The sequence below is a fragment of the Belonocnema kinseyi genome, chromosome 4, assembly GCF_010883055.1.
Source record: "Belonocnema kinseyi isolate 2016_QV_RU_SX_M_011 chromosome 4, B_treatae_v1, whole genome shotgun sequence".
In the NCBI taxonomy this organism is placed as follows: Eukaryota; Metazoa; Arthropoda; class Insecta; order Hymenoptera; family Cynipidae; genus Belonocnema; species Belonocnema kinseyi.
In genome coordinates, this window is record NC_046660.1 from 144,705,538 (window position 1) to 144,715,089 (window position 9,552).

The 9,552-nt window shown below is 29.6% G+C and overlaps 1 protein-coding gene, 1 long non-coding RNA gene and 1 pseudogene across 2 annotated transcripts in view; 1 reads left to right on the forward strand and 2 right to left on the reverse strand.

Annotated features, from left to right (window-relative positions):
• The window catches only part of LOC117171538, a 139,483-nt gene that overhangs the window by 81,456 nt on the left and 48,475 nt on the right, over positions 1–9,552 (forward strand). The gene's annotated exons all lie outside the window — the stretch shown is intronic.
• The window catches only part of LOC117171537 (BET1 homolog), a 158,388-nt gene that overhangs the window by 30,797 nt on the left and 118,039 nt on the right, over positions 1–9,552 (reverse strand). The window lies entirely within an intron of this gene.
• LOC117172212 lies at positions 6,920–7,061 on the reverse strand (annotated as a pseudogene).

The window sequence follows — 9,552 nt, forward strand, 5'->3', positions numbered from 1 at the left end:
AATTAAAGAAATGATGCACATCAATTAAGACTAGCAAGACTCTCAAACGATACTCTCTTTCCTGTTCTTCTTGAATTTTGTGGTCTATTGAGGATTTGTCCAGTAAAACGTCGGCATGACCTTATTCATTAACGAAATTTCAATAATCACGTAGAGCTGCTCGAGGAGATTCAGAAGTTAAATGGTGAATCGGTTTTCACTCTTTATTTTTACCTCGACTCTTCATTTTATGCCAATGATGAACGCCCACCGATACACAGTCCGGACTAGCGTGAGGCCTTTAAATTCCTTCCAAGAATAAAACGCAAGCTAAGCAAAATGCAGCATCTTTGTAATTACTGCACTCTAAAAATGAGAATTCGGAATACCATGCTGGATTGAATCGACACTGCTTGTTTGATGATATATCTGCATCGGTTGGATATTTGTGAAGCAGTCAATAATGGTACACCTGATGATGATATCGACTAATGTCACGATTGTGATACCGGTGACACTAATCTATATGGTACCAGTGATAAACGAGAAGATACTTGTGGAAATTATGATTGGACTTTATTCATCCTTTGAGGGGACAATGGAATTGAAGCAGCTGGGGATTTGCTGTTTTGAGGTGAATCGTGTGTAAGTAATTCAGTGACTTCTGCTTCAGCAGCTGGAAATCTAGGGTGTTTAGACGCAGCAAGATCAGGACTTGATGAAGTTGAAGAAGGCAGGACAGATGGGACAATAGTTTTTCTTTTAGAGGCCTCAAACAGATATGACGAAGCTCCAGCGCGGCGTGTTTGACTCTAACACGTTTGTAGAAAAATTATTCTTTCTCACTTAGGGTCACAGCAAGATAAAACAAATTTAAACTATTACTTTAATTCAATTTATGTTTAGACAAACTAAACTTCGACGTTTTGGCATCACTGCGTGTCTTTTTCATAGCATCTAAATGAGTAATTATAATAAGCTAATACAAAATGTAAAATAAATATAAGCAGTTAAAACATTATTGATGAGTAAAAAATATTTAAATAATAATACGTTAGTTTAAATCAATTTGTATGAGAAACAAAAATCATTCCAATTTTGGAGTCGATACATGAGAAAATCCAGTGCCATGTTTAAAATAATTTGGTACGTTGTTATGAGTTGAAAAATTAAGACTCCAAACAAATATTGAAGATGAGTAAGTAAGGAGAAAGCCTGATAAAATTGAAGAGGCTTCTCTCTCGTAAAAATACATTATTAACAATTTAAAAATCTTTTAAGTGTTTTAGGACAACGACGAACATATGACTAGGAGATAATTAAGGCGGTAAATCCTTGATAAGGATAAAGCAGTATATAAAGTGAAACGCAATGATTGGCCATTAGGGTGTCTCAAAAACGCTTTTTTTTAGAGGTAGACGTTCCCCACAATTTCATGCCAAAACCGAAAAAAGAAATTCCCTAATTTTTAATTTTTTTATTGTAGCAGGTGCCGGTTTTGACTTGAAGTTTCCCATGTAAAATGCATGGGGAAAAATTAATTTTTTGAGTTTTTGGAATAATTTTTCAGGGTTTGAAAAAATGTGACAAGAAAGTGTGGGGTCCTGTAAAGAATTATTTAACGAAGCATTTCCCTCCCTTAAAATTATGACTATTAGTCTAGTGGAATATTTTATATCATTGGTCAATTAATTTATAATTTTTTAACAAATATAATTTGTTTAAATAATTTTTTTGTTTGAAAATATTTTTCTTTCCCTAAAAATTATCACTATTGGTCTATTCGAATATTTATAACCATTAGTTCATTCATTTTTAATTATTTAAACAAATGAAATTTGTTTGAATTATTTCGTTTCGAATTCTTATTAAATAAAAATCATTACTGTGGGTCTAGTGGAATTTTTATCAGTGATAATTAATTACTGATTAATTAGTAATTTATCAGTTATATTCAAGTAATCATTTTTATTTTCACAAAAATTTAAAAAAAACTGAATCAAACAATGTTAATGAATATTCAACTAGACCAATATTAATAATTTTAAGTAAAAAATACGAGACTACAGTGTTCAAAAGGTCGATTTCATGAAAAATTGACATTTTTTGTTTTAAGGGTAGTTTTCAGGTACTCTTAGGGGTGTGGTAGGGGTGTCAAACCCATATTTCTGATAGATGAAATTCTTCGTTAGATAATTCTCTACTGGCCCCATACTTTCCCGTCACATTTTTTCAAGCCCTAAAAAATTATTCTAAAAACTCAAAAAAGTGATTTTCCCCCATGTATTTTACATGGGAAACTTCAAGTCAGAACCGGCACCTGTTCAAATAAAAAAATAAAAAATTACGGAATTTCTTTTTTCGGATTTAGAATAAAAAAGGGGGGATCGTTGCCCTCTAGCATGCAAAAAAAATTTGCCATGCATTTTTGAACCACCCTATTGGCCATGTTTCCATAAAACTAATGATGTAGAAGCGCGAACTTAAATTAAATTTAAAATTTGAAATTTAAAACAAAATGTTGTAACTAAACAAAGATGATATTAATTAATTATACTTTGGTAATTTTTATTAATATTTAAAATTTCATTTTGTAAATGAACAGAAATATTGCGAAATTTGTTTATGAATATAGATTCAATAGTACGTCTTTAATAAGTGTTTTTTTTTAAGCTAATATTTTAATATTGCTGAATTTAAAATCGAAATAATGATTGAAATTCCTAGAGTGTTGTGACAAACCTGTATTTATATTCCCAATTGTACAGTCTTCTTTATGTTCGGCCATTCTAGTTTTTAATCTCCTCCCAGTTTCACCTGTATAAACATTATCACAACATTTGGATTTTATCATATAAATGACACCTGACAAGTTTTCAATGCTATGTATGTCTTTTTTCTTTAATAAATAGTTATCTAAATTGTTAGTGCTTTTGAAATAAACATTTATGTAGAATTTTTTTAATAAACTTCGTAAACGCTCAGGGAAACCTATTATGTACTGTAGCGTAACTTTTAAAATAAATTTATTGTAAGTATCAATCTATTTATTTTTCTTATTAGTGCTGTTATAAATGTCATGGACATGCTCAGTAATAATGTCATTAATTAAAGGAAGAGGATAATTGTTAGATTCTAATGTTGTTTTCAGTTGATTTAAATTTTCTTTTCTATATTGCTCGTTACTCAATTTGACACATCTAGCAACTAAACCTTTAATAAAACCGATTTTACGACAAAACAAATTATGTAAATTATAATTGAGATATCTCCCAGAACAAGACGTTTTTTTTGTACCAATTTGTTAATAAAGAACTATTTGGAGATTTAAGTATTTGCAAATCAAGGTAGTTTATAACATTGTTTATTTCAATTTCATGGGTGAATTTTATGCACTCCTCTATACTGTTAAACACGTTTACAAAAAGGGCACTTTTATCGGAAGGAACAATTGCTATGTTATTGTCGAAATATCTTTTATACATAATAGGTGTGAAATCTAATAAATCGTGAGCCCTTCTTTCAAAGTCTTGTAAAAATCAATTTGAAAATACCAGAGATAATGGCGATTCCATTGGACAACCAGATATTTGTTTATAGAATTTGTCATTGAAGGAGAAAACAGTACCATTGAAAACAGTTCTAATGGCTATTAAAAAAATTATTATTATTTTAATTATATAATTATATATGTATATATATATATAATTATTATATAATTATTCTCCATTTTAAATCAGGTATGTCATTACATTTATTTTCTAATGTTGGAACCATACTAGTTTTTATATTTTTACATAGAATATTAATCTTAAGAATATTTTCAACAGTTTCATTGTAGTCGTCTCTATTAGCTGCAACGGTTTGGTTTCCCTTATCTGCTTTTACAAAAATTAAATCTTTATGTTCATTTTGAAAATTTTTAACTAGCTTGACTGATTTTTCTAAGTTTAAAAATTAATTTATGTTTTTATTATTTGAAATTACTAGAGTAACAGTTTTTCGAATATTAAATAAGCAAATATTGAAAATTCTATCAAAAATATTAAGGAAGAAAATGTAAAACTTAATCTTCGAAAAACTGTTACTTAATTAGTTTCAAATCATAAAAACATAAATAAATTTAAAAATTTAGAAAAATAAGTCAAATTAGTTGAAAATTTTCAAAATGAACATAAAGATTCAATTATTGTAAAAGCAGATAAGGGAACTCAAACCGTTGCAGCTAATAGGGATGACTACCATAAAACTGTTGAAAATATTCTTAAGAATATTCTATATAAAAATATAAAAACTAGTATGATTCCAACATTATAAAATTAATGTAATGACATAGTCATTCGATGGGAGAATAAAAGATTGATAAATTTTCAATGTACATACCGGTTAAAAACTCACAATAGTGTTGTGGAAAAAGCTTATTCTCTTCCAAAGGTACATACGCCTGATTTAAAATGGAGATTAATTTTTTCTACAGTTGGTTCTCCTACTTACAATTTATCCACATACATTTCTAATATCTTCAAACCAGTTTCACAAAACGCTAGTTCGTTTGTAAAGCATAGCTGCGAACTTAAAGATATTCTAAAAAACATTAATTTACCTAAAACCCACTCAATAGTTTCCTTTGATATTGTGTCGATATTTAATAGCATTCCGCTTGATCTTGCTTTAGATTGCATCGAAGAAAAGCTTATTTTAAATCATAATTTAACCAAAATAACTAAGAATGAATTATTAATAGAGACTAGAACTATTTTAAATGGTACTGTTTTCTCCTTCAATAACAAATTCTATAAACAAATATCAGGTTGTCCAATGAGTTCGCCCTTATCTCCGGTAGCTTCAGATTTAGTATTGCAAGATGTTGAAAAAAGGGCTCTGGATTTATTAGATTTCACACCTATCCTATATAAATATATGTCGACGATATCATAGCAATTGTTCCTTCCGATAAAGTTGACCTTTTTGTAAACGTGTTTAACACTATAGAGAATTGCATAAAATTCACCTATGAAATTGAAATAAACAATGTTATAAGCTACCTTGATTTGCAAATAATTAAGGCTCCAGATGGTTATTTATTAACAAATTGGTGCAAAAAACCGGCTTGTTCTGAGAGATATCTCAATTACAATTCACATAATTTATTTTGTCATGAAATCGGTTTAATTAAAGGTTTAGTTGATGGATGTGTCAAATTAAGTAACGTGCAATATAGAAGATAAAATTTAAGTCAACTAAAAACAACATTAGTATCTAACAACTATCCTCTTCCTTTAATTAATGAAATTGTTACTGAGCGTGTCCATGAAATTTATAACAACACTAATAAGAAAAATAAATTAATTGATACTTACAATAAATTTGATTTAAAAGTTACGCTTACGTACATACAAGGTCTCTCTGAACATTTATGAAGTTCATTAAAAGAATTTAACATAAATGTTTATTTCAAAAGCACTAACAATTTAGATAACTATTTATTAAAAAAGAAAGCCAGGGATAGCATTGAAAATTTGTCTGGTGTCATTTAGATGATAGAATGCATCATGCTGTAATAAAGTTTTTATAGGTTAAAATGGGAAGAGATTAAAAACTAGAATTGCCGAACATAAAAGAGACCGTACAATTGGGAATTTAAATACAGGTTTGTCACAACACTCTTGAAATTTAATCGTTATTTCGACTTTGTATTCAGCAATATTAAAATATAAGCTTCTGAAAAAAACACTTATCAAAGACGTATTATTGAATCTATATTTATACACATATTTCGCAATATTTATGTTAATTTACTAAATGAAATTTTGAATATTAATCAAATTTGCACAAGAATAATCAATTAATGTCATCTTTGTTTAGTTACAAAAAATTTTCTTTAAAAGTACAAAATTTAATTTTAGGTTTGTCTAAGATTTAAATTTAAGTTTGTCTGAAAATAAATTGAGTTCAAATGACAGCTCCAATGTGTTTTATTTTTCTGTGACCGTAAGACAGAAAGAATAATTTTTCTATAATTTATTATATACATTGTCGGTCGAAGATTGTTTTGATTTGGTGTTCCAAATCTTTACATCTAACATGTTTCCCATTATTTGTAGAGGTTTCGTGTCTAGTCTTGTAATCATCATCGAATTGACTCCCACATTCTTGACCTTCTAATTTTATTATTTTCAGCGATGGTTTTGCCTTTTCGATGGAACACACAAACGGGTATATCCCTACTGAGTTCCAGGAAACGACATTACCTGAGGGTGAGGCTTTCTTAAGTGAGCCTCGAATTTACCAAGGACCCGAATGACTTAGTTTCGAAAAAATCTTAGCTAACCTATAGCATTAAAACATAAAAAAAGTGTTGAAACAGATAAATTGTTGTTAAAATTGTATTCAGAGGCGCAGATATAATATAATTTTTTAATAAAAAATCAAGTTTTTAACAACAAATATCGAATTTAAGTATAAAAAAATATTATGTTGTAGTTTATAGTTTCGTCTATTAAAAAAATCAATAAAATCTATTTTTTACGGAGAACAAAATTTTCTCCTACTCGACTACACAAAAATTAAATTCTGAATAAGAAATTGTTGATAACGAATTTCTCGACTAAATTTACAGGATGTTGTTTTTTTACGACTTTAAATTGACAAAGAATTTGTAATTCGGACATTTGGTACACTACAAAAATTTTTGGGAATTTTCCCAAAAAGTTTGGGATGCTTTTCATACAGTCACTTTGAGAATATTCTCAAACATTGGAGAAAAAAATCTCAAAGAATGATAGGAAATTTCCCAACATTTCGTGAGGAAACTTTCCAACCTAGATGGGAATTTACTCATTAGTTTTGGAATTTTCCCGAACTTTCTGTAAAGAAAACTCCCCAAAATTTGTGAAATATTTCTCGACTGGGATTTGTCCCTATGCTATTGTAGAATAATGTTTAAAATTTTGAGAATTTTTTCAAAATTTGTGGAATATTATTTTAAAAAGCAGGGGTCAGCTTGACCGTAGTGCACTAGAAGAGCCCCGCCCTGAAGGAACCTTTTTTTGATCACGGTAGCCTCGGCTCCAGGTAAGTAACCTTTGCTTCGCGTCGACTGCTTTCTTAAATACTCGACGCGTCATTTCTGTTATGAGAGAGGCGGCACGTTGCATCGGGGCGGATTTTCTTCCGAACTACTAGCTCAAAGAGGCTAGATTCAAATGAAGGCGGTAGCGAAATTATAATTTATTATAGTATAATTAATAATAATAATTTAATTATTATACGTTTTAATTGAATAATATTATTATATATTATATTACATATATCCATTATCAATCATAGAACCATTAGAGAACAATGAAGCATAACGCATATAGCATCGATGAACTATATGAACAATATATAAGCTAACTAAGAAACTATTTGATACAATTAATAATCAGCTATGTTTATTTTCATCTATTTATATTATGCTTTAATTGGTTTCTTTCTTTGTTGCTCGTTAATGGTGTAACAGCGTGGCATGTGTACCAATAAAATAAAATAAACAATTTAAATAAAATATAATAGAATCATATGATTCTTTGATCATTGAGTCGGACATTAAAGTAGTCCGGCTACTGTGAAAGCAGGGCAAAGCTATGTCCATTATTTTTTCTGAAATTTGGAATTAAATACAAAATTTGGCCAGGATATCAATGATTAAATTAGGTAACAAATTTTTATGTAGATCAATATAAATAAAATGTTTTTTAAATAATAATAAATGGTACATTTAAGGGAATGTGTCACTTCGTCGTGTGGTCAATCGAGTACAGTTCCCCCGGCTTTTTTCCCACAAAAATGAAAATTTTTAAAAACTGAATTCGGAGATGCTATAAAATATCATAACGGACGTCCCTGGACTCTTTTTTGAGGGATAATAACAAAAAATCTATTGCGCTTAATAAAAATTGTATACATTATTTTTTAAGGTTACGCCGTTTTTCATCCCTGCCTTTCCGATAATTTGGAAATTATTTATGAAATAAACTTTTCTAATTGCCTGCAAACAAGGTTAGCTCTGGGAGATTAGTTACTACGTTTATTTGTAAGTCAAAAGTTTTCGGCCAAAAATATTTTGTAGTTTGGAAGTAACGCTTGGGAGAATTGTAACACACATAACCTCGAAATATACACACGGTGTTAGCAAAATCAAAATTTTTTGAAAAAAAAGTGTGCGGGGACATCCGTTAGCATGTTCGCTATTATTTCCCACATGTTGAAGACAAAATATTTCTTATCCTAGGAAAAAAGCCGGGGGAATCTCACACTGAAAAAATTGATACTAATTCCTAAGCGCTATGCAAATTAATCACATTTTGCTAAATTAAAACTTTTTTGAATTAACGCATAAAAAGTGTGTGGGGACGTCCGTTAACATATTCGCTATCATTTCCCAAATTTGTAAGACAAAATGTTTATTTTTCTAGAAAAAAAAGCCGGGGGAACCTAAAACTGGTAAAATCGACAATTTTCTAAGTATCATATGCTCTTAAATGTTGATTTGAATCGATTCTAGCTACATTTTTTATTCTAGGCTACATTTTGCTAAAATTAAGCACAAATACCCTGGAAGCAAATGTAATTGAGTAGAATTCAAATTTTGCATTATATTTTCTGTCTGAAAAAAGTTTTCCTAACAATATTCAACGTGTTTTAAAGCCAAAATTAACCATTTTAGAAGCTCGCGAAAGGCCTCTCCATAAGATGCCATGTTTTTTGACACGACTTTAAACAGTGAAAATTCAAATTTTAACCTGTAAAGGGCCCATAAAAAAGGCATTACGTGAAAGAGGACACATTTCTCCACAAAAAATTAAGTTTAATGATTTTTCATCTGATCGATCCAATAGCCAGACTACCTTAACTTAGTCATTAACACTTTGTTGTTTTTTTGCTTTGATCCTCTATTAGTTTGCATCTATTTAGAAGTATTAAAAATTTCTTTGGAATGCAGTCAATTTCACATTGTTAATCTTGATATACTTTCCAAAATTTCGAGCAAAAAAGGACTGTCGACTTACCGACTGATCTCTTCACATTTTCCCGAGTTAGATATATTTATTTTATACTTTTTAAATAAATTAGTCTTTAAATAAAAATGCCGAAATTTTAAATCAACGAAATATATTTTTAGGAAAATCCAAATTCATTTCTAATTTTTCAACATTTGGTGCCGACAAATTTTTGATAATTGCCTATATTATTAAAAATTACCAATTTGAAAAAAATTGCCTCAATTGATTTATGTAAAATCCTAGAATTGCTGGCTGTCGAAAATTGGGATGTGCCCCCCACCACCGTCGCTACGCCCCAGGCAAACATACCATTTTTATGACAAACGTTGCTCTTCTTTACCTTTAAAATTATAAAAAATCGTAAAACAGCTGAAATTCAGACACCTCGCTAAACAACCTAATAAGCTGGATAAGTTGGATAACGATTAAGATACGAGGGTAGTTCAATAAGTCCTTAGAATGACCAACAGATGGCGCGCGAATCGCTCCAAATCATCTGTTTTCAGTCAGCACCACTCCCGACTAG